The sequence below is a fragment of the Phasianus colchicus genome, chromosome 2 (assembly GCF_987193195.1).
Source record: "Phasianus colchicus chromosome 2, bPhaCol1.hap1.1, whole genome shotgun sequence".
Classification (NCBI taxonomy): domain Eukaryota; kingdom Metazoa; phylum Chordata; class Aves; order Galliformes; family Phasianidae; genus Phasianus; species Phasianus colchicus.
Genome location: NC_143437.1, coordinates 1,908,471 through 1,934,324, shown reverse-complemented (window position 1 = coordinate 1,934,324; position 25,854 = coordinate 1,908,471). Strand labels below are relative to the sequence as shown.

The window sequence follows — 25,854 nt, the reverse complement described above, 5'->3', positions numbered from 1 at the left end:
CACTTCTATCTGAGGAGCATCCCCTGCATATAGGAAAGGATGCTCTGTGGGCACTGGGAGCTCCTAATGAGGCTCTCTGAAGTCAAGCAGTACTGAAACTGGAAATATTCTCACGTTTCCAAATGGAGAAACTTGATGCTAAGGTAGGCATAAAGCGAAAGACATTTTTTAAAGTTATGCAGACACTTCCAAAACATTTTTTTAATAGCAAAAAAAAAAAAAAAACCAACAAAAAAAAACCCTACAAGGAACTCGGCCAGCTTGAGCCGAGTTGAGCAGAAATGCAGAAGCTGGGATCTGGAAGTTTCCATCGCATCCCTGCAGCACGCTGCCTGCTCCCAACCGACCGGGCGCTGCCCGCCTGTGCCCCCCAGCCCCGCCCCGCCAAGGTCCGGCCCGCCGAGCCCCGGCCGCCAGGTGAAGAGCCGGGCTGGGGGCTGCCCGCAATGCGTAACGCCTCCCGTCTGCCCCCGTGGATGTGCTCAGATATAAATGTTTATATCCGCGGATATATGGATATCCGGCTATTGTCGCATCCAGCTACTAAATAACAACCCCTTAACAAAAAAAAAAAAAAAAAAAAAAAAAAAAAAAAAGCAAAACAAAACACCCCACACAAGCCATAACGACGATGATGATGCTGACGGGAGGGGGGGGGAAATAAATAAATAAAAGCGAGCGAGAGTCGGCGAGGGAGAGGGAGGCAGGTTCAATTATCTAAACAAAGAAATCATGGCGGAGTGTTTACATTTGGCTGCCCAAAGCCTGTCGGATTACGGACCCCCCCCCAAACACACCCGGCCCCCCCGGCCCCCCGCAGTAGCGGCGTGCCGGAGCCCGCCCGCCGACACCTCGCCGCGGCCCGGGTAAGTGCGGAGCTCGCTGCGGCCGGACCCGCGCCCCGGCCCTCCCCGGGTGGGCGGCGGGGCGGGGGCCGAGGCGGCTCCCCCCGCCCGGTGCGGTGCCGCGTGTTTGTGTGTGTGTGCGTGTGTATATGTGTGTGTCGGGAGGGGACGGGGCTCGCCCGCCGCCGCGCTACCCCCGGGCTCACCGCGCCCCCCCGGCCCCGCGGCCGCCGTGCCGCCTCCCCGCCCGCCCCGGGGTCACGGCGCCCGGCGCTCGCTGCCGGCTCCGCCCCCGCGGCCGGCCCCGCCGCGCCCCCCGCCTGTCCGCCGCCGCGGCGCCCACGGGGCGCGGGGACGGGGCTCGGCGCGGCCGCCCGCGGGGGTGGGGGCTCCGCCGCAGCCCCCGGGGGCGGATTTGGGGAGTGAGGGGCCCGACGTCGCGGGGGATGGGGAAGGGGGGGGGGGGGCTGGATGCGGCTTCTGCTCCCGCTGTCCGAGCGCCGCGTCGCAGAGGGCGTGTGGGAGTAGGGAGGTGGCTGGGAGCTGGCTGCGTGCTGAGACCCTCGTCCGAATCGCCATCACACCTCCACGCCGTGGCCGACGAGTGCCCTCGCCTTCAGGTGGTTTTGCCCTCCAAACGCGCACACCGTGACATGCTCTTACTCCCTCTTAGCCCTGTATGCTTTCACCACCAAAGGACCTCAGCCTCGAGCCGAGGTGCTGTGCCGTGCGTCCAGAAGCCCTTGCTCCCAAACGTCCTTGGCCCTAAGTCCTTCCACCTCCAGTCTCCCTCATTCCCAGATGCCCTTACTTCCAAACCTCCTGACTCTCAAACAGCCATACCCCAATTTTCCTTGCCCCAAAACACCCAGCCCTGAAAGTCCTTGCCCCCAGCTCCCCTGCAATGGGTGAGGGGATTTGCTGCTCTCGTGCTCCCCTGAAACCCTGTCCTGGTGGGCCCTCTGGAACAGCCAGAAGGGCCTGGGTCCCTCTGCTGCCAACAGGCTGCCCCCTGACTCTGGGCCCCCACGGGCTGCTGCTGTGAAATACAGAGATGACCCTTTCAAACAATCTGTACGTGTTGCTCCCATGCGTCCATCAAAAAGTCCCCCGGCCCTGGCACATCTCAGCACCAGAGAGCTGTAAAACTACTTTGACACCTCAGCTCTCCTGGATCTGGCTAACGGCAGTCATCCCCCCCCTCCTCCCCCTCATCCCCACTGCTGCACTAACCCTGCGATGCATGCCTGGCTGTGCTGCATGTATCCCTGCAGCAGGATGCTGGGGAGCAGCGGGCTGCTGTGATAACAGCACTGTGCACACATCTTGCAGGGTTTTGCAGGCTGTTCTGCTGGTGGCACAAGGACAGCAAAATGACTGCTTTGGTAGTAGGATCTAAGGGCTGGGGAAAGCAGTTGGCTGGTTCCCGGTGTTCTCTATGCTGGACCTACTTTTATTTCCAATGGTTGTGCTCCCGTATGTCCCCAGTTCAAAGAGTGGTTTGAGCTATGCAAAACGGAGGTCTGTATTTGCACTCTTTGGGAGAGGTATGCAAGTTGTGTCTTTGTTTTTTGGTGAACTGCTCGTCTTAAAAGTTTGGGAAGTCAAAATCCTTAAATGAAAGAGAAACACCTCATATTGCATTACGAGGCTCTGGAAGAGAAAAAGGCAGGCTGAGATTTGGGAGGTTTGAGATGTCCTCTCTTCGTGCTCTCCCAAGCTGTTTCTCAAGGCAGCAGAGTGGTTCATTGCTGTGTTGCTGAGAAGTCAGCGTGCATGTCAGCGTGGCAGCGGTGCACTGAAATGAGGGAAGCAGAAATCTGAGGTTCATACTGGTGCCTCTGCTGGGTTTGCCTGCACGTGGGCCGTGGCTTTGCTTCTCAGAGTGAGCCCTTTGTTGGGACTGTGGAAACACGCAGTGCACACAGGGGATGTCAGCTGCCCAAAAAATGAGAGCTGCAGCACGAGATCCTTCTGTCTGCAGAGCCTCCTCGCTGCTTTCACAGTGCCCTCCATCCGCGTTTAGGCCGGGCACTTCTGGCTTTGTGCATTCTGTGGATAAAAGGCCTGCTGAGGAAATTCCCCATACGCTTCGATTTTTTGCCATTTTACTTCCTGCTTGAACTGTCAGTTCCTGGAGTCTCTGAAGGTCTGAGGCTGTTTTCTCAAGGAAAGCTCTTAATTTAAGTGGCCTGTTAACTGTTAATTGCTGTTCTGTTCTGGCTATTTACCTGAATCTCATGTCAAACCTGCTGTTCTGGTCTGGAGGCTACACTGCTTATGTGCTCTGATCTCTAAACTGTTCCTGCTTTCTGCTGTTTTATTGAAGACCGCAGTAATATTTCTTTTCTTAATGCAAACTGACACATCCTAGATTTAAGGATTTTGTTGAGCAAGCTGCCCCGCTAGGAATGGCTTATACAATAATTTCAGATTTATGTCTGGTTAAAAAAAAAAAAAAAAAAAAAGAATTCTCCAAGAAGTAATATTCAAAGAATTTTCTTGTTTTCTCCAGCATGGGTGTATTTGGAGGAGAAAAGCATTTAAACCTGAACAACCAGGAGCAGGCAGCAGGGTTAGATAGGAGGCCCTGCTTGTCCATCCACCAACATCAGTAGGGGGGTGTGAGCAGTGCTGGAGGTCCCACTGTGTGCTGCTGAGAAGGCTGGAGGAGGCCGTGCTGTCTCCAGAGCTGTGAGCTGTGCAGTTGAAGCAATGCTGGCACAGCCAGTGACATTCCATCCTTAGAAACAATTTTGATTTTTATTTTTATTTTTTCCTTTTGCTGCATTTAATAAAGCTATTCTCTTCCCTGCTAGCTAATCGTATGAAATTGATGCCAGATTTTGGCTGCTTGATTGGGATAGCCGCGCAGAGATGTTTGAAAAATGCTAAGAGAATGGATATAATTTCGTCTCAGACTGCAGAGAGCAGTAACAGGGCTGGTTCCCTTTTGGTGACTATCTGCAGTTCTTGATTAATGAGGGTTCATTCGGGTATTGAGAGAAGAGGAGAACTCTCAAATGACGCTGAATTTGTTTCCCCTGTATGTAATAGAATGAAACTCTCAGGCTGTTGCTGGACAGTAAGATATTCTGACATGAATATATATTTTGGAGCTCTGCACAAAATGAGGATTTCATGCATAGGCAACGCAGTGTGACAAGTCATATCCTGTGTGACCTTGTGCGTACAGTATAAAGTTGTGCAATACGATCTTCTGCTAAATTATTACACAAAATAAATAGAACATACCTCATTTTTATGCTAATAATGATGTTTTTCAATTCTAAGCTCCTTTTATGCTAAGATCTCAAAGTAAATTACAGGTAGAAGTAAACCAGGCTTCACAGCACCGCTGTGAGTTGTTGTATTATCATTCGGAGACTGCTTGAAGGTATCTTTATTAATTGCTGTTGTTTAATTTTCTGTTAATTATTGTTTGATTTGCTTAGCTTGTGATACTGTTCTCTCTCCTAATATGTTAACAATTACGTATAATCTTCTGAAGGTGAAGGAAAACAAATGCTTTAATTTCAGTCACAAAAATGGTCGGATCTGTCAAGGGCAAGGGGAAAAGTGATATCGACTTCAGTTCCTCAAGGAATTAGCAGTGGTTTTGGCAGTAGCATGTGTTTTCTGTGGCTGGAGCAAAAAGTAAACTTGGTATCGTTGTGATCTGTGGTTCATCCCATGATGTAAGTGTGGGTGAGAGGCTGCTGAGATTTTACAGAGAGGTTAGCTAAGGGAACAAAAGAAACGTACATTATTTTCCTGAATTTGAATTACAAAGGATAGGATTTCCAAAAATACTGATTATTTTATTGGCTCTGTTGCCGTTAAAGCCAGTGGTAAAAACGTCATTTACTCAATGAGAGCCAAATTAAGCCACTGGGGGGCTTCTGCAGTCCTGTCCTGGATGTTTGTAAAGTGTGAGATTGATCTTGCACCCCTGATACCTCCAGCAGGTGTTTGTTACCAAGTTCAGCACAGGATTTGATTCTCAGTCACGTGGAGATGGAGCAGCATTTCTGGGGGATGAGAATCCAGCCTGTAATGCTCTTCAATAGCTTTTTCCCCATCGATGTCAGTACTTGGGACGGTCAATTAGTACAGAATTTGCTCAAACTTCTTAATGCGTATTTACAACCTTAATTCCAGTTTAACAGAATGTTTTGTGGTGGAACGTTTACAGAAAGAGCGTGTGGAAAAATTATCGCTGCATGTATTAAGCACAAAGAAAGCATCCCTGTGCTGCTGTGGAGGAGCAACCGACAAAACAGAACATATTACAAGAAGCTATCTTTTTCATTAAGTCTGCACAAAATGAGGATTTAACGCATGGGCAGCACAGTCAGTCCCAGCGGTTTAGTGCCCATAATCCCACCTTGAAAATGGCTTCACAATCATAATTACTGTTACAAAATGGACACCGCTTCCATTTCTGGCGCGTCTACTTCACACATAACTAATTGCAGGCACAGAAGGCGAGGTCTTTATTTTACCAGCCTCCTGGTTCCAGCTCTGCAGCTATGTAAACCTGCCCGTAAGATTTCCAGTCTCTCACTGATAACTTTGTGCTTCGCCTCGTTTTGTCACAACAATGCAGAGCATGCATGGCAGCCGCCCTCACTTCGGCCCAGCTCAAACTATCCCTGGATGTTAAGATACTATGACATGAATATATCTTTGTGAGCTTTGCACAAAATGGGGATTTCACGCATAAGCAACATAGTGTGACGAGTGGTATCCAGCATGACCTTGCAAATGCAGGCTGAGCTCCAAATGCACGGCTCCAAAGGAGGAGTGCAGCAAAGTCTCGGGTTCTAGAAGGAAATCCCATAGTTGGGTTCCAAGACCACAACTCTTCCTACAACTTCTTACAACTCACTGCTTCACCATGGTGAAGTAGCATGGCTCGGAACAAAAAAAATCCCAATTCCTTTTATAAAGGGTCATTGTTATGCAAAATCCATCATAACTAGTGGAACTCATCTCAGGGAGCTGCAAATCCTCTTCGTGTTGGAAACTTCGTGTTCCAGATGTGGAGTGCTGTTTCTCTTTTTAATGTTTTGGCCCTATGTTTTGTCACTTGTTTAGGTCACGAGTCTTCTTTCCTATACATTTTCTTATCTGCTTTTTTTCTCTTGCTGAATGAAGGATAGGTCTTGATGAAACAGGGTTGGTTTTTTTTTGCTTTTCAAAAAGAGAATGACTTTTTAAATGTAGGAAATAACATATGTTTGCATATATGTGTACACACACCAATAAATATAGGGAGGTTGACCTCTTTGAGGCTGTCCTTACTCAGGTAGTGTTACATTTTCTTGTACAGGGGAACTGGAATAAGATTTTGAAGTATACAAGCTATCCTTATTTTGAGGGTAAATTACAATAACACTCCTGTATCTGATGAAAGGGTGGGATTGTGTGAAGTGTGACACACTAAGTAACTGTCTCATATATTTGCAAGAAGAAATTATTCTAGTTTGGCTTTCAGTAAGGTTCTATTAGAAAAACCATTCCTAAATGTTAGATTTATGGACATACAGATGCAGACACAGCATATTCTAGACTCTGCATACATTTTGGCCTAAGAACACATTCATTTTGCTTCCAAAAAGCAATCTATAAGGTGTAATATATTGGGTAATATTTCTTAAATTTTAAAATCTATGAGGTTTGGATATTCATGTACGTTTGCAAAGCACCTAGTGTTTATCTCTGATTGGGGCCTGTGGGTAGTTCAGAAATATAAATATTCAATTGTAATTATAGTTATCTTTTCTTTCATAACTTGAAGTTTCATCTTGGGTGAGTGAAACTCCCTTCACAATTATTTTCCTACCTCTATCGTAGTTTTATTTCAGATCAAGAGTGATGTTTGGAAGGGATCATGCACACGTTTGGTGCTTTGATTCTCATCGTGGAGTGGTCTCATAATGCCTGAAATGGATTCCTCTTGCAATGAGCTACACCAGAGTGTATTATCTTGCAGCACACCTAGTGGGACCATTTTAGAACTAGATTGAAATAAAGCATCTGAAAGTTAAGCGATGTGGATGTTGGACCATTTTTGCTTTGCAGATCATCCCTTGTTTCCCTTTGCTATCTTCTAAATGGTCCTCGGTCTTCGAGCTGAGAGGCCATTAGGAAATAAGCCCTGCTGCTGATTGCAATTGCACCTGGTTTACTGCTTTGCTGAAAGGTCTGCAAGGAATATTCTGTCAGATAGCAACTCCTAACCCCAGTGGGATATACTCGTCTTTATTAACACTGTGAAAGAAATGACAGAAGGGTTTTCTTTTGACTGTATTTGAGTCTTGGTGGAAAAGCCCAGTTAGTGGAACTGTTTGTGGAATCCCTTGCTTGATTTTCACTGGGTGACCCTGTGATAAGATACCTTCTGAGGCTGTATGCCACCACAGCCACGTGGAGCTGTACTTCACGTGACCTATGAAAACTCCACAGAATATGGAGTATTTTGAGTATGCATTTAAAAATGGCTGTCATGATGAATTGACAGCAGCAGTAGCAAATAAATAATACATATTTCTAAAATTCTCGTAATTACATGTTTACCCAATAGGCCAGAACAGCTCTGTCCCAAGGAGCTGCTGCAGTCTGAGTAAATAATACATGTTTTAAAGTCCATAATTACATATTTAAACGATAGACTATCGAGGAAATAATGCACATTTTAAAAAGTCCATAATTACATATTTACATGATAGTCTGTAAGTTCTGTAATTACTTATTTGCACAATAGACCATAGCAGCTGTTACTGTCTATTATGGTTACTCTCAAAGAATTATATTATGGATTTTTTTTTATAACTTAAAAAAAAAAAATAAAGTATATTTAACTAGGACATTGTATTATTCATCTTAAAAAAAATCCACAAACCTCTGAGATAAGAAAATCTCTAGGAAGGTAAAACTTTTGGGTGATATGGAGACAGAGAAGTTCTTAGTCGTGCAGTGATAAATGTCTTTTGCTTAGCACGAGAAGCTTAGGATTTTTTATTAATTTCAGAATTTCTTTCTTTAGGTAGCTGATATATAAGTATGCAACATGATGTGATTATTCTTTCCTTATTGTGTAGACGCTCAATCAGGATAAGCATTTGGGATAACTAAAATTCTTCAGTTCCTGTTCTGCTCCCACTAAAGCCGGTGATAAAACTCCCATCAACCCTGGTTTGAGAAACCATTTATACTGAGGACAGCACTTAAGCCCGTACTTGAAATCAATGGCACTTAAGCATCTTTTTAAAAATAAGCACATACTTAAGGCCTCTCATGAATTCTGATGGACTGAAACATATGATTAAATGCTTTCCTGAATTGGGATACTGTCTTCTGTGAAGGCAGGACTGGAACTCACCCAGATGTGGCTTTTTGGTGGGCCACAGGTTTGTGTTGTTCATGGCATGCCTTCTCCCCAAGGAATAGATTTTTCAGCACGATCAACGACGGACTTATGTGCAGGAATCAGTACTGTAGCAAACGCACTGCTGCTCCTTTGTTCCTTGTAAAGATTCATGGATTGAGAATTCCTCCAGTGTTTTCCATAGCTCAGCCGCTGAATTTATTCCTCATGTTAAAGACTGGATCAATACTCCTAAATGAGACTTCTGTCCATAATTACTACTAAATAGCAAGGCTAAATCAAGCAAGTCAGAATCTGACATTTAGCTCAGTCAGACCTCGTGCATTTAGCAATGAAAGAGAGTATGAAAGGGACCTTTGATCCTCACCGTTAGTTTCATTAAAACATTTGAGGTAAGAGAATTTAAATTGTTGGGAGCCCCACTTACAGATAATGGCTAAAATGTAATGAAATATGCAAGTACATTTTAACTGTGGTTTCCAGTCCAGCTGTGCCATGTATGCTGGTTACATTTGAAGAGCTGAAGGTTTTGGCAATGGACAGTATAACACCACATCTGATAAAAAAAGGGATCTATTGAGAGATAAAGGAGTTGGAATTGACTTGCACAGGGGAAGAAAATACTCAACAAAGTAATAGTTCTGCTATTTTTTTGCTACGGATCTTCCCAGATGCTGTTACTGACACCAGTGCATACATTTGGACATTTGGTTAAGTGACCTGGAGCTTCAAAGGCCAAAGGAAAAGTCAACATCAATCCTTTGTTAAAAGCCCAAAGAGGGTAGAAGAAATTCTAGCAGGCATAGATAGCAGGGACCTCATTCTCTCTCACATGGTGTTACCTGCCTGTTTGGTATTTGAATCCAGCAAATGAAAACAAGGCTTGCAAAGGATCAGAGAGCCAAATACAAAAGCACTGGCTTTGGATTGCGTTGTGACCATTTTTAAAGCGTTCTGCATTCTTGTTCACATTCTCCACAGCAAACCCTTGCGCTGAAAAGTAAAAACAGAAGGCATGTGTTTGTTGTTGGACAGTCCTGTGGCACTCAGCACAGTGAGAAGGACTCATCCTCTTCATACGAATGTGAAACTGTCGAGGTCATTCCACTCTGCGTTTCCTTTGAAAACATACATGTAAACATTTGCTGGTTTCGTAGCATTTGTGAGCTTTACACTTGTGTTGGCATGCCACAGCTGTCATCTTTTACATGCTGCATCCTAATCCTGGCATTACATAATGTACATTCTTTGAAGGTTATCAGGATCTTCAGCTTTTCACCAGGTGAATGTCGAGATTCTTCACTTCTTTCACCCTTTTTTATTTGTATGACAGCCATCCTTGCCAGGCAGGCATGTTACCTGCCAGTATTTCTGTTACGTACTGCAAAATATGGACTGTGAGTTCATGTTACTGTGGCATTTCTTTAATAATTCTCATGTCAGGTGGAGTACATCTGGTACCACACGGTGTAAGTTTACCCAAATAAACAGCACGTGTTGCACCATGTAAGCTATATTAAGGGAAATCTGTATTACCATATACTGTGTATATTATTATTATCATATACTACAAACCAGCTTATTTTATTGTGAGAAATCCCACCAGGGAGACAGCACAGGGAATGTTACATGAGGAAAGTAAGAAAATTCCAATGCATTATGTTTGCCAATAAGTAGTACTTTGTACCTGTGATTTTCTTAATTGCCAGAAGTAATTTTAAATTCATCAGTTATCAATAACTAATCCTATCAGCATTGTTGCCAGGAAGAAAGTTAAAATCCCAGTAGGATTGATGCAACACTTTCCCCTCCATAGGTAGATACATTTAGTACGGAGTAATTTGTCTCACGTGGTATTTTGGAATAGCTTTGAAAAATTAGATTTGAGGCTAAGGGGAGATTTTATTGCTGTCTTCATGTATGTAATGAGAGAGTATTTGTCTTTTTGAGAAGACGGAGCCAAACTTTCTCCTGAAGTGCACAGTGAAAGGGGAAGGACACAAACTGCAGCAGAGGAGGTTCTGATAGGGTGCGAGGAAGAACATCTCAGTGAGGCTGGGCAAACATTGGAAAAAGTTACCCTGAATGAAACCTCAAACCTTGGTAACTTTTTGCACTGAGTTCCCAGCTATGCTTTGTAGGATGCAGTATACACAGAACAGGCTTCTGCTGCTGCAGAGTCTGGAGGCATTAGTGGCTTTGGTGGGGGATCCCACACCACCTTACCATATTCTGCAGAGAGCTTTTGCATTAAAAATGTGTTGTGCCGTGTAAAAATGAACTCTTACTGGTTTGTGGTGGTCCTCATTTGTGATGGAAAAGCAGGTGATTACACATATGATGCCAAATTTGTCAAAAATAGTTATTCACTTGTTAGTTTTCCTTCATCGCTTTTGTTGTTATAATAGATTTTGAGGACAGAGACAGATTTTTTCCCTGTAGTGTTAACTACAGCAAGAGGTAGCATTATGGCACTTTCATCTATTGCCTCTTATAATGATAAATATTTCTGTGACAAAGCACTGTGAAAACCTGTATGTATAATTTCCTCTATCCCCGTTATTAGCAGGAAGAGTAAAACTGCAGTTTGCCACTACTAGGGGTTGTCAGCAGCTAAATGACTCCTCACAGGTAGAGAATACCTCCTTTCTCACACCATCGTGTCTATAGTTTGTACTCTGTTCTTTTAAGATTTTTATTCAGGCAATATATTTTTCCTATATAGACCAGTTTTGCATTTGATGGTACCAGCTGCAACTGAGGAGCACTGCAAGAAAGAAATGACCAGCCTTTAAATACTTTTTTTTTTTTTTCCTTGGTCCTTTTTACTCTGTCAAAGGCAAGAATCTGTGAGTATGATAGAGAAATAGCTGGGCCTGGGAGAGGTTGCCAAGTTTTCCCGCACAGCTGATCAACAAGGCTTATGTTATTATAGATGGATAAAACTGGGATGCAGAGAAACTAAACTTTCCCATTGTGTCCCTGGAAGAAAAGTAGTGTAGCTACTGAGGAAGTGTTCACTACTTCATCACATGCATTCATCAAGAAAAAACAGTGCACTTGAGTAAAGCTAGCTATTTTCCTTCCATCTTAAATGTATTCCGAGAGATGAATTTGATAAATTTCAGTGTTCATCAAAGCAAAGGAAGTTTTACTGTAGCTCTAACTAGTGAGAGACAGTGTGGAAAGGTGTTGTGCAAGCAAGCCCTCACAGCTGTTTAATGGACTTCAGATCTGACCTGCCGCACCCCTTCAATGAACTGACAGACCTCTCTAGTTCAAAGAGGATAAGGGACAATTGGGCTGCAGTTATTAGGATCATCTGTTTTTCTGTTGTGCAGAGCCTAGAATCTTTGTTTTAAAGGGTGTTGGGAAAATATGAAGCAGGGGACTAATGCAAGGGCTAATACGAGGAGCAGGAGGGATGGGATATGGCCGTAGTAAGAGCTTCACACAGCAGCAGGTCAGAATAGCTGTGATTCTGCGCTGCTGAGTCACAGAGAAATTTGAAGTCGATCAAAATGATAGGTGCAAGAAAGATGAGGGAAAAAAAGTCGGCGAAATTTCAGATACAACAAATTCTGTTTATCCATGCCGTTCTTTTTCTTCAATCTTGAGTTCTACTTCTGTTCTCCAAAGGATGTCTGTTTTTAAAACACAGCTGAACAACTTGCTGATAGCAGAACAGTTAAACAGTTCTGTTTTGGTCCTGATAGTCTTACAGGCATGTGCCAAAAATCATTATTAAGAAAAATAGATGTATGTGTTGGTGCTAATGGTGCATGCTAAGTTCATGTCATCCAGGAGACAATGCAAAAGTCAGATTTTTTAGGAATCAGGTATTCAGGTAACCAAAATAATGATTTCTCCCAAATTTTGTGTGTCTCTATTTTGCATACTTGTTATGTACACACCCAAAGAGATGTGACCCAGCTGCTGTTCTATAGAAGCCTTGTTGAATGAACAAATAAAATAAAATTAGAAGTCTTGTTCTCATTTGTGAACAGTGCATAAAAGTAATTGATCACTAACATAACTAGGTGATAGTGGTTTTGGTCTCTAATATATTTTTAATACACTGATAAGTTCTGAGCGAAAGATGGGAAAATGAGTAAATTAGGATAAAAGCAGTTAATTTTCACAAACTCTTATTTTCACCAACTCCAGCCCAAGATCTTTACATAACCACAGTGTATTTTAATGACGACTGCTGATCACATTTTCTTTACACCCTGAACATTTTCGTGCAGAAGTAGCTGTGTGTTAGAAATGTGCAAATGTTAGGTTTGTGGTTCGAGGCTGCTTGAGAATTTGGCATATCTACATCCCCAGCTACCACATCATTTCACAACTGCATTTATATTCAGTCAATGGTGTTAACGTTGTAGCTCTTTTTTTTTTTTTTTCTTTCTGATAGTTCCTGTAATTTCTCTGAATGCTATTATAATAACTTCTCTATCACCTGCACCTTTTAATGATTCATAAATTCCTTGATTTCTATGAACAGCAAACTGTAATAGCGCGATGATCAGAACAGCATGCCAAGGTATAAGAGAAACTTCTGCTGCCTGACTACCTCCAGCTTTCCTTCATTGCCTGACTAAATTGTTCAAAATGAGGTTTCCACTACAATTTGAAACAAGGAACTCCTGAGTTCAACACGAATACCAGAGAAGGAGACCATGCTGAAAATTAAAAAGCAAAATAGACAATAACATGTAACAGATTTCAAATAGGGGACGTGAAAGAGCATGCACTGTAAAACAGGCATTAGTAGACGTACCATAATTTCTTTTTCCTCTTTCAGTCATTTGGTCCTTTTAACTACCAATTTCCCCTATCCACTGCCTACACACATGCACTGTGCACGTGTTCTGCCACTATTATACTTTCCAGTAACTTTTTCTGGGATGGTTAAACAGCTTCATTTGAAAACACGAAGGGGCTTCTGTGAAGCAGGCTGTGTGATAAATGCTGGATCGCTGTCATTCCTGTTTGTTTCCAACCTACCTAAGCTAAATGTATCCCTTAAAACTGTTGGCAGAAATCACGGATGCTACAGCCAGAAGTGTCTGCTTTGTTTCTTTCTTTCTTTTTTTCTTTTTTTTCCCCTCTAAGCTTTAAAGAAACCAGTTCATGTTTAGAATTAGGCACTCCGTGCTTTTCCAGAATCTGGTGATGTGCTCCATTTTATTGCATCTTGGGAGCAACTTAAAGCTTTGACTCTCTAGGCCATGTTATGTCCTATGTAATCAGTCTGCCTGAAAGGTGGTTTCCATCATAAAGCTCAGTGCTTCATGCTAATGTTGGTTGCTTTCTCATCGGATTGAATAGACATGGAGAAAAGACTCCTCACCTCTGAAGGGTAGGTATGAGGTAGCTTAATTTTATAGATAAGCTTGCGGTATGCTGTGATGGGATCTGCTGTGTAAAGAAGCAGAGGGCTATCAATGTGTTCCTTTCATAAGGTGTGAAGTCATTAAAAAATAAGCTTTCATTGACAAAAGGAGTGATTTTTCAGATGTGTGTAGTGCTGGCCTAACTCTGCATCCATTGCAGTCAATGGGAGTTCTACCATTATCAACAGAGTTAGGCCACTTTTGAATATCACATACTTCGTACTTTTTATTTAATTGTGCATATAGTTTTTTTTTTCCTTACTGAGGCAATTTATAGGAAACTTACTTATGTAAACATTAACAACCAAACAGGTATGAACTCCATCCTCACACACCTGCTTCGAAGTAATACTTCTAATAACACTGAATGACATCCTGCCTTGAGGCCAATGGCAGCTGTGACTGATGAGGGAAGAATGTGTAAATTAGACAGTAGGAAAAACACAATGGAGTTCAAGTGCAAAACACTCTATCTCCTCATTAGTATAAGTGAATTTATATAAATGGTCTTGGAGTTAGGTAATCTAACTGTTCTCTCAAGAGATGATTTTATAGATGGGCATTAGCTATTTCTAGATTAGGCATACAAGTGTTGTTTCACTCAGCTCACTTCTTTTTCTGAAGACATTTGATACCACCCTGCTCTGTAGAAGGGTCAGTCTTCTTTGAATGGTATTATGAAATCATTTAACCTTTTCTCTTTTATTCACGATATGTTTTCCTTTTAACTATCAGTTTCCCATTTTTTCACTCAGAGGGTGGTGAGGCACTGGAACAGGTTGCCCAAGGAGGTTATGGATGCCCCATCCCTGGAGGCATTCAAGGCCAGGCTGGGCAGCCTAGTTCTGGGCTTGAAACTAGATGAGCATTGTGGTCCTTTTCAACCCAGGCCATTCTATGATTGATTCTATGATTTATGAAGAAATCACTACATAATTCCACTTCTTATTACTGATACAGTAATAATATGATCTGTAATAACTAATATAATAACCATTTAATGTGAATTCCTTTTAAAACCAGCCACGACGCTGAAAAATTTGAAGTTAAATAATGTGCCTAGTTTAGAAGAGTATCCTATTGCAACTAGTTTGTGATACATGTCAAATCAGTGTGTATTAATTAAATGAAAAATTATACTTCTCTAATCTACTGCAATATTCAGGTACTTTGGAGAATTGTAGTTAAAAATGACCACTTGGCCTGGTTTTCCATGGTGTTTTACATGAAATGTACTGCCTCAGAACTCGTGCAGTTAGTATTGTTGTGATTTAAAATTGTGTGAGCTGTAAACAAAATTTGGAGGTGATATGCTGCTATCTAGAGTAATCAAGATTTTTAAAGTCCAGAGAGGAATTTTAGAAGCATCTGCTAAGGTGAAGTAAATTAACAGGATATTGAGAGAGATGGAAACACATATTATAAGGCTATATTTTTTTTTCCATTAAATTCATTTCCAGATTCTGTAGTTTGCTTTTGCTCCTTATGGAGATGTCTGTGTCGTTGTGGACAGATCGATGGAAAATGCTCCCTGATAGGTTTGCCATTGAATCTCATCCAGCTGCCATTTAAGTCGGTGTCAATACTGCTCCTGATTTCAGTGGGCAATCAGCAGGCTCTTAGCGGGATGGGATGAATATTACCAAAACACCATGCCAACAGCTCTGGCCTGTGTGGAATTTTCTGATCAATTTTGATCATCCCTTAAGATGCACTAAGAAGGAATGTTCATGTTAGAATTGCTAGGAATATTGAAAGATCTTTGAATTAGGGATAACCAAAGGAAAAAAGGAAGTAATTTCAGCAGACAAGGAAAGGAAAAGAGCACTTAGTGGCTTGAAATAGTTGAAGGATAGAGAGTAATAAGTTTGGGACATTCCTGTTCAATCCTTTTTAGCATATCACCCCAGTAGTAATAGAATCTAGAAAAGAGCAGAGTTCAAATAAAATGAAATCTTAAAATAAAATGAAAGTGCAAAGTGTTTCTGACTCTCACCTTGCAGGGAGTCTACATAAATGTAGACTTCAGGCTTTTGAAGAGTACGTAGCCATTTCCAAAGCAAAATCAAACAAATAAGGTCAGCCACTTGTCATAGTTACTGTCTTGATTACTTCTTAAGAGATATGATTTTTTTTTTCCTTCAACTGAAAATTCTGTAACTCTATAAAGTAAGCAACAATCTGACTTAAAGGTGCATTATCCATCGACTTGTGTAAGGTTTGAGCCGATTCCCAAGGTGCTCAAGTGTGCCAGCATGTTCTTATATTGCCCTGTATTGCAGTGATAGAGAAAAATTTCTTCTGACATCATTTGCAGTTTGCAGCAAGTTTACATTTTTTTTTTTTTCCCCATTCTTAATTCTTCTGATGCCCAGAGCTCTTGCTTCTCACCTCTTTCTCTTGTGAAAAACAGAAATAATTCATTTGAAATTAATGGAGTGCAGCAGTGTGCGAGTCTGGAGCTTTATGCTTTTCAAGGGTAGAGTCCCTTTGCTTGTGCTTGTTCTTTGCTGCTGGCTTTATTAGCATATATTTGTCTACACTGAACTAATGTCTTGTCTTCTACTCTGCCAGGCTTTTAGTCTGTCTGAATGTGCTTCAGTCATTCTGAGTTTTGTCCTGTTTCTTTTCATTGACTAACCCACCGGTTTTTCTATCTCTAATGTATCATGTCGTCGTACTGATTGTTCCTACACTTCCTGACCTTGTAGATTAGCTTTTTATGTGTTAATCTATCAGATGCTTTTCTAAAGAGTGTGGAATATATTCTTGTACTTTCTACTGTGATCGATAATTCCTAATTCTTCTTAAAAAAAGGGCATTTTTTAGGCATGATGTCCCTTTGGTGAGCTGTGCCAGTGATTTCTCTTTCAGCTATACAAACTCTTAATAGCACTGTTTCCTGAAATAGTAGTGTTTCGAGAGTATGACACAGATGTGAAGTCAGGGCTTTCTATTGTCCCAGATAGCAGTTATCACCAACCTCTCTTCAGTCCAGCTCATATTTCCGAACAGGTTTTACGTATATCTGCTAATGATCCCTCTATCTCTTCTGACATATCCTTCTGAGCTCTGAATTAATTCTATTCTTGGAGCTACGTCAACCTTCAGAGTTTCTAATTTCTTGTGTTACTGATTTTCTTTGGTGTTTATTCTTCCTCCCCTAGGAAATTTATGTCTGATGCTGTGATCGGTCCTAGCCTTGTTTTGTGGACAGTAAAAACAAGAGTTTGTTTTAAGCAGTCTCTCCTTTCTGTTAGTAAACTGCTATTTGCCATTTCATAGATGTGCTTCTGTTTCTCTCAGTGACCTTATTCTCCTTACTTGCTTGAAAAGAAAAAAAAAAATCTTTATTTGCAATTTCCTCACTTTAGGTGAACTTTTCCTTTCATTTTTCCCCTTTCTTTCCTTATCGGAACGTTACAGTCTTTTAACATCACACCAGAATCTTTCCAGTTGTTTTCTCTGTCTATGTTTTTCTCTGTTAAATATGCTTTTTTTCCTTAAATTAATTTTCTTGCCATTTCCCTTTCGCCTGCAATATATATATATATATATATATATATTTAACACACAACGTTCTCATGCTAGACAGCGCACATAACCTTCAGGCACGTAATAATTGACTTTCTGTACTTTCCATTTTCTCGGTCCTTTTCCCCCAGTGCTGTTTTCCATTCAGTCTCACCCACTGTTTCCGTAATTCTCTTTGCTGAATTCAGAGTTGTGATTTTTTTCCCGTGGATGTATTTTTGTTGCATTGTCATCTTAATTAAAACCGTAACTAGATTGTAACTACTGCTGAATTGATTCCAATTACGTCCACTTCTGTTCACATTCTAGGTGAAGCAATAATTCCTGCTCTCATTCTTTTATATGTTGTTTCAAGAGACAATCCAGACTATAAAACACGCTTAAAAGCAGTTATAAAAGCCTGTTTGATGAGCCAGGTTTTAACCTGTGGCGCAGTATTTATCTGAGGACAAGGCACGACACAGAAGCACAGATGCAGGCTACCAAAGGTGACACAGCACGAGTGCTCAGGTTCCAGCCCTTCTCCTTTGTGTCCTGGCGATGCCGTGCTGCCAGCTGGCCTGGGATGGGGCTCTCTGGCAATGCAGTGCACCTCAAGTCTTCAGAGGGTACATATCCTTCCAAAAGCAGTGGCAGAGGCAAAGGGATGCCCACGTATCCCTTTGAAAGTGTGGGACATCCTTACAGTACCACTAATTGCTTTTAGCTGTCTTAGCTATGAAACAGTGCTTTGTAGAGTAGTTCATAGAAATCTGAAGTTGTATTTTAACAATAGGTCTCCAGCCTTGCTGACAGAAAAAGTAATTTATTTTGCGGTCTCTTCACATATAATATAACACAATCACATATAGTAGATTCTGTCCTCAGCTTGCTATACAGTGTTAATGACTGGCACTTAAATACTTTACAAATTGAATTGCGCTTGTATGAGAAACTGGATTGATAAAATAAATTATATATCTTACAGGTTTAGGTTTTGGTTCTGCAATTGTAGCTCTTACAAATTACCTAAACCCCTTTTTATATTGCGTTTCACGTGGCTGTATTTTACAACTACTCTAATAAAAAATTCTATACAAAAATAGTTTGATATTAATAGTAATCATTAACAACTTGATAGATTCTTGTTAAGTATATTTGCAATACATTTAATCTTATTAAACTCAGTTCCAAGTTGTTTCTTCCAGATATTATAGGTTTTTATGAAGCTAGCAGTATAAAGAAGAGATTTCAACCATTTTTGGCCAAGAATTAGGTTTAGCTTAATGGATCAATTCTTTTCTTATTAAACTGAGTCTGACCAGTGCCAAGTAATACATTCAGCATTGATCTTTGTCTCACCCTGCTGTAGCGTGCGTTCTCTTTATGTACATGAAAAATAAGGTGCCAAGAATGAAAACAATGCCTGTATAATACAAATATAGAATTTTTCAGACTTCCATTCTGCTTATCCTTTCAGTTTGTTATTAATGTCTTGTTCAATGATTTCTGAAATGTATTTTTTAAAAGAACTTTTCTTTCCATAAAGCATATTTCTCCTTTTCTGTAATTAACAAAAACCAAAATGAATAATAATAAAAGAAATTCATAGTCTACTGACACACATGAAAGTTCCCTTAGGGATATCTTGTTCATTTTTAGAAGGCTTTTATGCATCTAGTCAATTTTATGTGTTTGATGGTTTTGTACGTGGTTTACACAGGGAAGTTTAAATTCTCAATGAAGGGACCCTCCTTAACCCAAAGCAGTGCTGTCCTTGGCCGTCTTTATAGAAATCATTTGATGTAATCTGAATACTGCAAATGGCATGAAACAAGGAATACATTACATGATAGTCCAGAGAATGGGAGAAGTTGAGGTAATGTTGGTGTTTCTGCTGAAGCCCATTTTTATGCACTTTACAGTGAAGAGAGAATGCCTTCCCAAAACCTGAAATTTCAGATAAAGCATGGATGGGAATTTCATGAGAACTTTGCCTTTTTGTTTAAAAAAAAAAAAGTGTTTCTTACACTGAGATCCCATTCAGAGTTAGTTTATATTTATCAACACTCCTCAGGTTTTGTTTGCACTGTGTGCCTTTTGTAGTCTGCTAATTGTGTGCAGTGGCCAGACTTGAAGTGAAGGTGTGAGTGTTTGCAATGGCATACCAAAGTTAATTGTTGTATTATATCCAGAATTGCTCTTACAGAGCTGTGATTGCAAATAGTAGTGAAATAAAAGGATAGAAATGTGTGCACAAGAATGCCAATTCAGTATTTGCACATTCCATCTTCTACTCATATTTTAAATGATTTATACACGACGTCTTAAAAAAATGAAATAGTTCTACAGCAGTCTAAGTATGCCAAAGCGATTATTGGACAAATCCTGAACAAATTACTGATCATAAAAATTTATTTGGAAATGAGGATGTTGGGCCTTTTTTTGCATTTGTGTTTAAAATCGTGGTATTTGAAGGAATGAAGCTAAGCTACACTGTGTGCTTGGTTGCCATTTATATCCAGGATATGTTATAGATATTAGATATGGAATCTAAGACTTTCTGTGACAAAATCAGACTTTTGCCTTTCGAATTAAAGATGCGCTGCTTCGTGAACTTGAAGCTCCAAAGCAAAATAATTGCAGTGCTTAGAGGGATCAGACATTCCATCCTGTAGAGGGCAATGGTACACACTGATGCAGAGTTAGACCAAACCCCATAAGTAACTGAGACCTGTAAAACTTTCCAAAGTCTTTAATATGACATAGTCCTGGTTATGAACTTGTGTGCTTGCTCTCATACAGCATCCTCTGTGCTCTTTTAAAAGAACAGTGTCTTCATGTCTAAGCACCATGTAGTTCTATGTCAATAAACTCTTGTGTCTTTTTCTCACTAGCCATTCTAACCTGTACATCTCTGTTTTTTAGCATGGATATGGTATGGAGGCAGCATTATTATCTATGGTAGCTGGTCTCTAGATCAGTACTGGTAAAGTATCCAGGAAGGTTTTGTTGATTTGCTTGAGAAGGCTTGTTGAGGTGCATAGGGAGGTCCTTTGGTGGGTCAGTTTCTTTTTCTCTGAGTGATGAATTTTCTTCCTAGGAGGGTAAAACAAGACAGCCTGACAATTTGGCTAATAAATAGATGCCCACCACTCAAATTTGCGTATTCTTATTCAATTCAAGTCTGTCTGATTGCTCAAGCTTCGCACTCACAGGGATGTGAGTGAGGGCAAGGTAGCCATATTTTATCCCAGCTATAGTGCAGTCTGTTCTTGCAAACTCTCTTTCATACATCAAAATGACAGCTTTGCCTTCATTGCAGGTAAACATCTGCTTGCATTTTGCCAACGGAGTTCACATTTTCAGCTGCTTTGAACCAGTTGCTGTTGGCATAGCCTGGGCTACCCAAAGAATGCTCTTCCAAGTGCTGGGGGACTTTTTATTTCTTTAGATTTGCTTCTGATTCTTTTCAGATTGTGCAGAAGTAGCACAGTTTCAGGCAGACTGCATGTCCTGGGATTTCCCATTGACTTTGCATTTTTCATTTATTTCAGCTCATCATTGTTTCAGTTTTCCTCACTCCTGTTTTAAACAAGTCTCTCCTCATTGCTGTTCCCAGAAATACGTTTTCTAGAGGCAAAGACTCTCTGCTCTCTCTCTGATAAAGACCTTGTCACTAGAGTTCCTGTTAGGGTGCTCGGAGGGCTGTCTGTACGTCTGTCATTTTGTTGTCTTGTAGCATATTTCTAGAAAAATTTGAAAACTAAATATACAGAAATAGGACAGAGAGGATGATTTCACCATGTTCACTGAATGCAATGTAATGAAGTATATGGTGTTAGTAAATAAAGACATCCTTTCTTTTTTTGGGATGTGTATATGTCCATAAATCCTATTTAGCAACATAGCCTTCAACTGGTTTGTAGAAAATTAGCATGTGTTTTTTGGCTGTCAGAAAGAGACCAGGGATTGTATCTTCTTGCATTGCAAATGTAATTTCCTTACTCTAGCCAGTGAGTGCTTGCAATACTTTTTGCAGTGTTTCTCCTCAACTGGTTAATCTACCCGAAACAACAAGTCTACCAACAGGAAAAAAAGAAAAAAAGAAAAAAAATCAAAAACACAAAGCTTGAAAATCCTCATATTAATAGAAGACAGGAGAAAAAGGGAGTTGGTCAATTAATAAATTAATAAATAATAATTAGCTTAGGAGACCCCAGCGTTGGGCCTGGAAGATCCTAACCTGACTGCCACGTGATGTTTCCAGGATAGAAACTTCCAAGGTCTCCTGTAAGTCAGAAGCAAACTGCAGCAACTGTGTTTTGCCATCTCCACCATTAGCTCTGGGTTACACACGTGTAGTTTGAAAGTAAGAAGACAAAAAACTATTGTTTTGAATAATTAAACCTTGAGGGTGTTTCTATTTCTGTGCTCTTTAACCTCATCTGTCTGCACTGCAGTATCTTCCTAATGTTTTATGTTCATGTGTGACTGTAGAACAGCATTATTTTGTTCTGCAATATGGAAGTTGTAGGCATTTCAGCAGGAATTTGATGCAAAAATCTGGGACTGCGTCAGATTTAAATGGCTTTGCTTCTAAAACAGCTACTGTCTGCCTTCAAACAAATATACAATGTGATGCTGTGATTCAAAATCTACAAATCTGTTGAAAGAGGATACATTTCAAGCGTGTAGTGATAGTGCCTTAAGAACAGGTAAAAGTCTAACCAAGATTTCACAAATTCCTAGGTATTGTTAAGGATCTTCCATTTGCTGCTATGCAGAACTTCAATGTTTTTCTGCTTTGCCTTATCTAAGGCTTTCTTTTTTAAATACAATCAGTCTATCAAGCTCATAGTACATATGGCTTAAAACTGAAAATTGTATTTAGATACAAAATTTTATGCAAATGAATGAACTGCTAGAAACCAATAACGTTTTTGTGTGTAAACAACAAAAACAACCTTTTTTCACTGACTCCTTTATTTCTTAACCAAACATTCAACTTGCCCTGATAACATATTTCTTTTTTTTTTTTCCTGTTCTTGTGTACATCTAATAGGAAAGAATATATGATTAAATCAACAAATGTCTAATCCACGTGGCAGTACTGTAGTGCTGCTGGTTACAGAGAGTTTTCAGCCTTAACAATGAAAGGAGTCTTTCTGTCTTTTTAGTGTGCTCTCACTGCTACCAGAAATGTCTATCCCAAACACTTAGACTCTTCTTTCTTGCTTATATTTATAGATGTCTGTACTCACATATGCATACGTTAGTACATACCAACTCTATGTCTGTTCTGAGCTGTGGTCATGTTCTAGTTACTGTGGCACAATCACATCTCCTAACTTGCTTATGGACACTCAACCAACTTTAAACAAAGAGGTTTTCATCCTCAGAAGAAGCAGTGGTGCAAATATCTGGGGAATATCACAGCATCTTTTGTGATGAGCTGGGGAGAAAGCCCGGTGGGTTTGAAAACATTGCTTTTGAGGCTTCATCAGCAAATTAACCTGCTCATTATGGTGAGGTATACTGTACCTGGTCCTTCAAGAAAAAAAATTAATATCGTACTCACTGCAACTGAAGGGAGTTCCATCTGACAGAGGAATTTAGGCCAGCCAGAATTTAAAATCACTGCAGATTCCAAGGCTGGATTTTTTCATATAAATGTTTAAATGAAATTTCCACATTGAACACTTTAAAAGTAAATTCAGAGTAATATTTTTCACTAGTTATTGTTATTTGAGAAAGACAGCGATTTTTAAGAAACCTGAATTTTGAAAGAGAAGTGTGAATAAATAGTTATCCCCAAACTAATGCTTTGTTATTGGTGTTTTGTGGGTTTTGATTTTCTTGTAGCACCATCATTGTGTAAATTCAGAAAAATGTGGATTTTGCCCTAATAGGTACAGAGCAAGAAAATAAGAATATGGTTATTCATACTGTTCCACTTCCAGGCACCAGACTCCTGGCCAGGCTCAGGAGTATTTCTGTGAGCCCTGCTGGCAGCTTGCTGCACATCCCTGCTGTGCTGGAGATTTTACTCAAAATTACTCAATAATAGGAACAATGCAAGTAATGAACATTGCAGCTTGTTGTGTAGCTCTTCTTTTTATCTGGGTTTCTCTCAGTCTGTCGACAGGCTCGGAGACTGTCCCTTGACCTGTCTAAAATACAATTAATTTTTAAAATATCACAGGGTTAGTTGAGCGAATCCTGAGCTCAGATTGGTAGGAAATTAATTATTAGTCACAAGGGGACAGCTTCTCTTCCTACTCTGCTACATAGGTATGTAAAAGGAACAAAGGAAAGATCACTGTTACCTTGAATTGATGGTTTAACTGATTGTGATCAATTCTGAGGTGCTTACTGCTTATGTGAGTGCTCTTTAGGGTGACTTCATTATCTGAACATATGTACTAGATTACAGCAAAAGGTTATGCCTGAAATCAGTGTCAGGATCAAGTGTACACATACGAGAAGCTCAGTACATTAAGAAATAGATGTGAATAATTCCTGGACCTGAAGGAAAACGTAAGATACTGCAGAAATAATAACTGCAGAGTGGTTGATGTGTGTCAAGGTAACTGTAGGAATGAAGCTCGAGTGTTGTGTGTCATAATCAGCATGCTATGTGTAAATGTAAATTATCCACTGTATGCTCTTGTGCAGCCTTACCCACTTTCTCCTTATACATCAAGGTGTTTTTAACAAGTTTTGTTAGCAGTTCAGGAGGCCAGACCCCACACTGCCAGTCCGAAGGCCCCCAGTCTGTGCAACGGGGCGATGGGAATTGAGAGAGAGCTTACATCTTTGGTCCGTTCAGCTCCTTGCTTCCCTCCTGAGAGCCATTAAAAGTGTTGTCAGGTGTGGTGATGATGATAAATAATAATGGCAAACATACATTAGGAATTGGACCTAGAACTACCAAATCCAGTTTGTATAGACTAACAAATGGCCATTAGGCATTAATGACCTATGTTTGATCCCGCAAAACCACTTCCATTTTGAGATGCCAAGGATAATAAATAAGACTGCAGAAGGCTTCTGAAAGTCAATAAGATTGAACTTCATTATGTCAATAAGGAGGGAAATGTTTAGCCTTCACAAAAAATACCACATTGTCTGTGTTGGATGTCTAGTTCAAGTGTGCTTTCTACACAAGAAGACATTTAAGTGGACACAGGAAGGCATCTCAGGTACCTGGGCTTAATAAATCCAGAATAGCTGGTGTTGGTGCAGGTGGTGAGTAACTGGAGTGTACCTTGGAACACCGAGGCACTTGGGGCCAACCTTACCAAGCTGCTGCACTTGTGCTTTTCTCAGTAAGCAGTGAAGCATGTTGTGTAAAGCCAATGGGGCTTTATCTGTGAACGTGGGTGTTGTATCCTACCCATTTCAGGGAAAAAAGAGTGATTTTTTCCCAGAAACAAACACATGATTTCTGCTTAATTTCCATAGTTAAATGAGTTTGGAGAGTAATTTCATGCTGTGTTTGCAAAACCAGCATGTATGATCAAATGCATAGGCTTGCAAAGAGATCATGCTTGTGAGCTTACCGTACAAATAGAGGGTGATTACATGCCTCCTTCCTTTGTCTAGCATTTAAATACAAGAAAATATACAAAATAGTACAAGTAGAGAAAACAGAATGTATTTTTCTTTAGAAGCACAGAGGGCACGGTGTCCTGTCCTAACTATGCTGGACACACACAACCCATCCACGTGAGTCTGAACACCTGAAGGTGTTCTGCATGTGGAAGGCAGAAAACCTAACACTGAGTGACTTTAACAGCAGAATATTGAGCACAATCCTTAGACAAAGTGCCAGAGTCCATGTGGATGATGTTGCCTGTGCTTTTCTTACTTCCCCATGGTTTCACGTAGCATCGCTGGCTTTTTGGAACATGCAAATGTTTACATGTATGTGTATGCAGTATGTCATATGTGAAGGATTTGCTCTTGAAGGCACTTGAGAGACTTTAGGTGCTGAAAGAAAACGTGACTTGCTGCACACCTTATTTTGAATGCAGCAACAAAATGGGTATTATTTCGTATTGGTCAGGCGAGGCATACCACACTTAGAATGGCACAAGCCCTTCTCACAGAGGCTGACCATTGGAGAGCCATAACCCTTCTGTGGGGCCATCTGCATTCCTGATGGTCAGTGGCCCTGAAGAACATAAATTATTATAAGATGCATCTCCTTTTAACTTTTTATACGACCAGTTGTTACAGAGGAGATTTTTAATAGACAAACAGTACGTGTTTAGTAAACATTTTAGTCTTTTCCCTATTTACCCTATTTAAAAACCAAAAGATAAATGAACAATTTGTTAATTCAAAAAACTGCTTATAACGTGAACATTTAAACAACTATATAACTGCGAGCACACCATTAAAAGAAGTTCAACAATTTAAAAACAATTACAAATCACTTAAAATAGTCATCTAATGTATTCTTAAAGGCAAATACAGATTGTATATTTTTCAAATGGATGGAAAAACTATTCCAACCACTTGGTGTCTGAGAAGGAAATGACTGATTGCTTTTCTGGTATTAAACTAGGGGACTGCAAACATTAAAAAAATCACTAGACCTTGAATTATATCAAAATATAATTGGAATAAAATAATTCAGGAGATAATTCAGTCTTGCTACTAATGTCGTTTACACAGATAGCAAAGCTAATATTTT

The 25,854-nt window shown here is 40.6% G+C and overlaps 1 long non-coding RNA gene across 4 annotated transcripts in view; it reads left to right on the top strand.

Moving 5' to 3' along the window:
- The first annotated feature begins 609 nt into the window (after positions 1-609).
- The window catches only part of LOC149918813 (uncharacterized), a 351,326-nt gene continuing 326,081 nt past the window's right edge, over positions 610-25,854 (top strand). For 3 of the 4 annotated variants that reach the window (XR_016464602.1, XR_016464601.1, XR_016464604.1), the window contains exon 1: positions 610-866. This is a non-coding gene — a long non-coding RNA (uncharacterized LOC149918813). Of the gene's footprint in view, positions 867-1,344; positions 1,466-25,854 lie in introns of those variants that run through there. The other variant, XR_016464603.1, reaches the window with a different exon arrangement.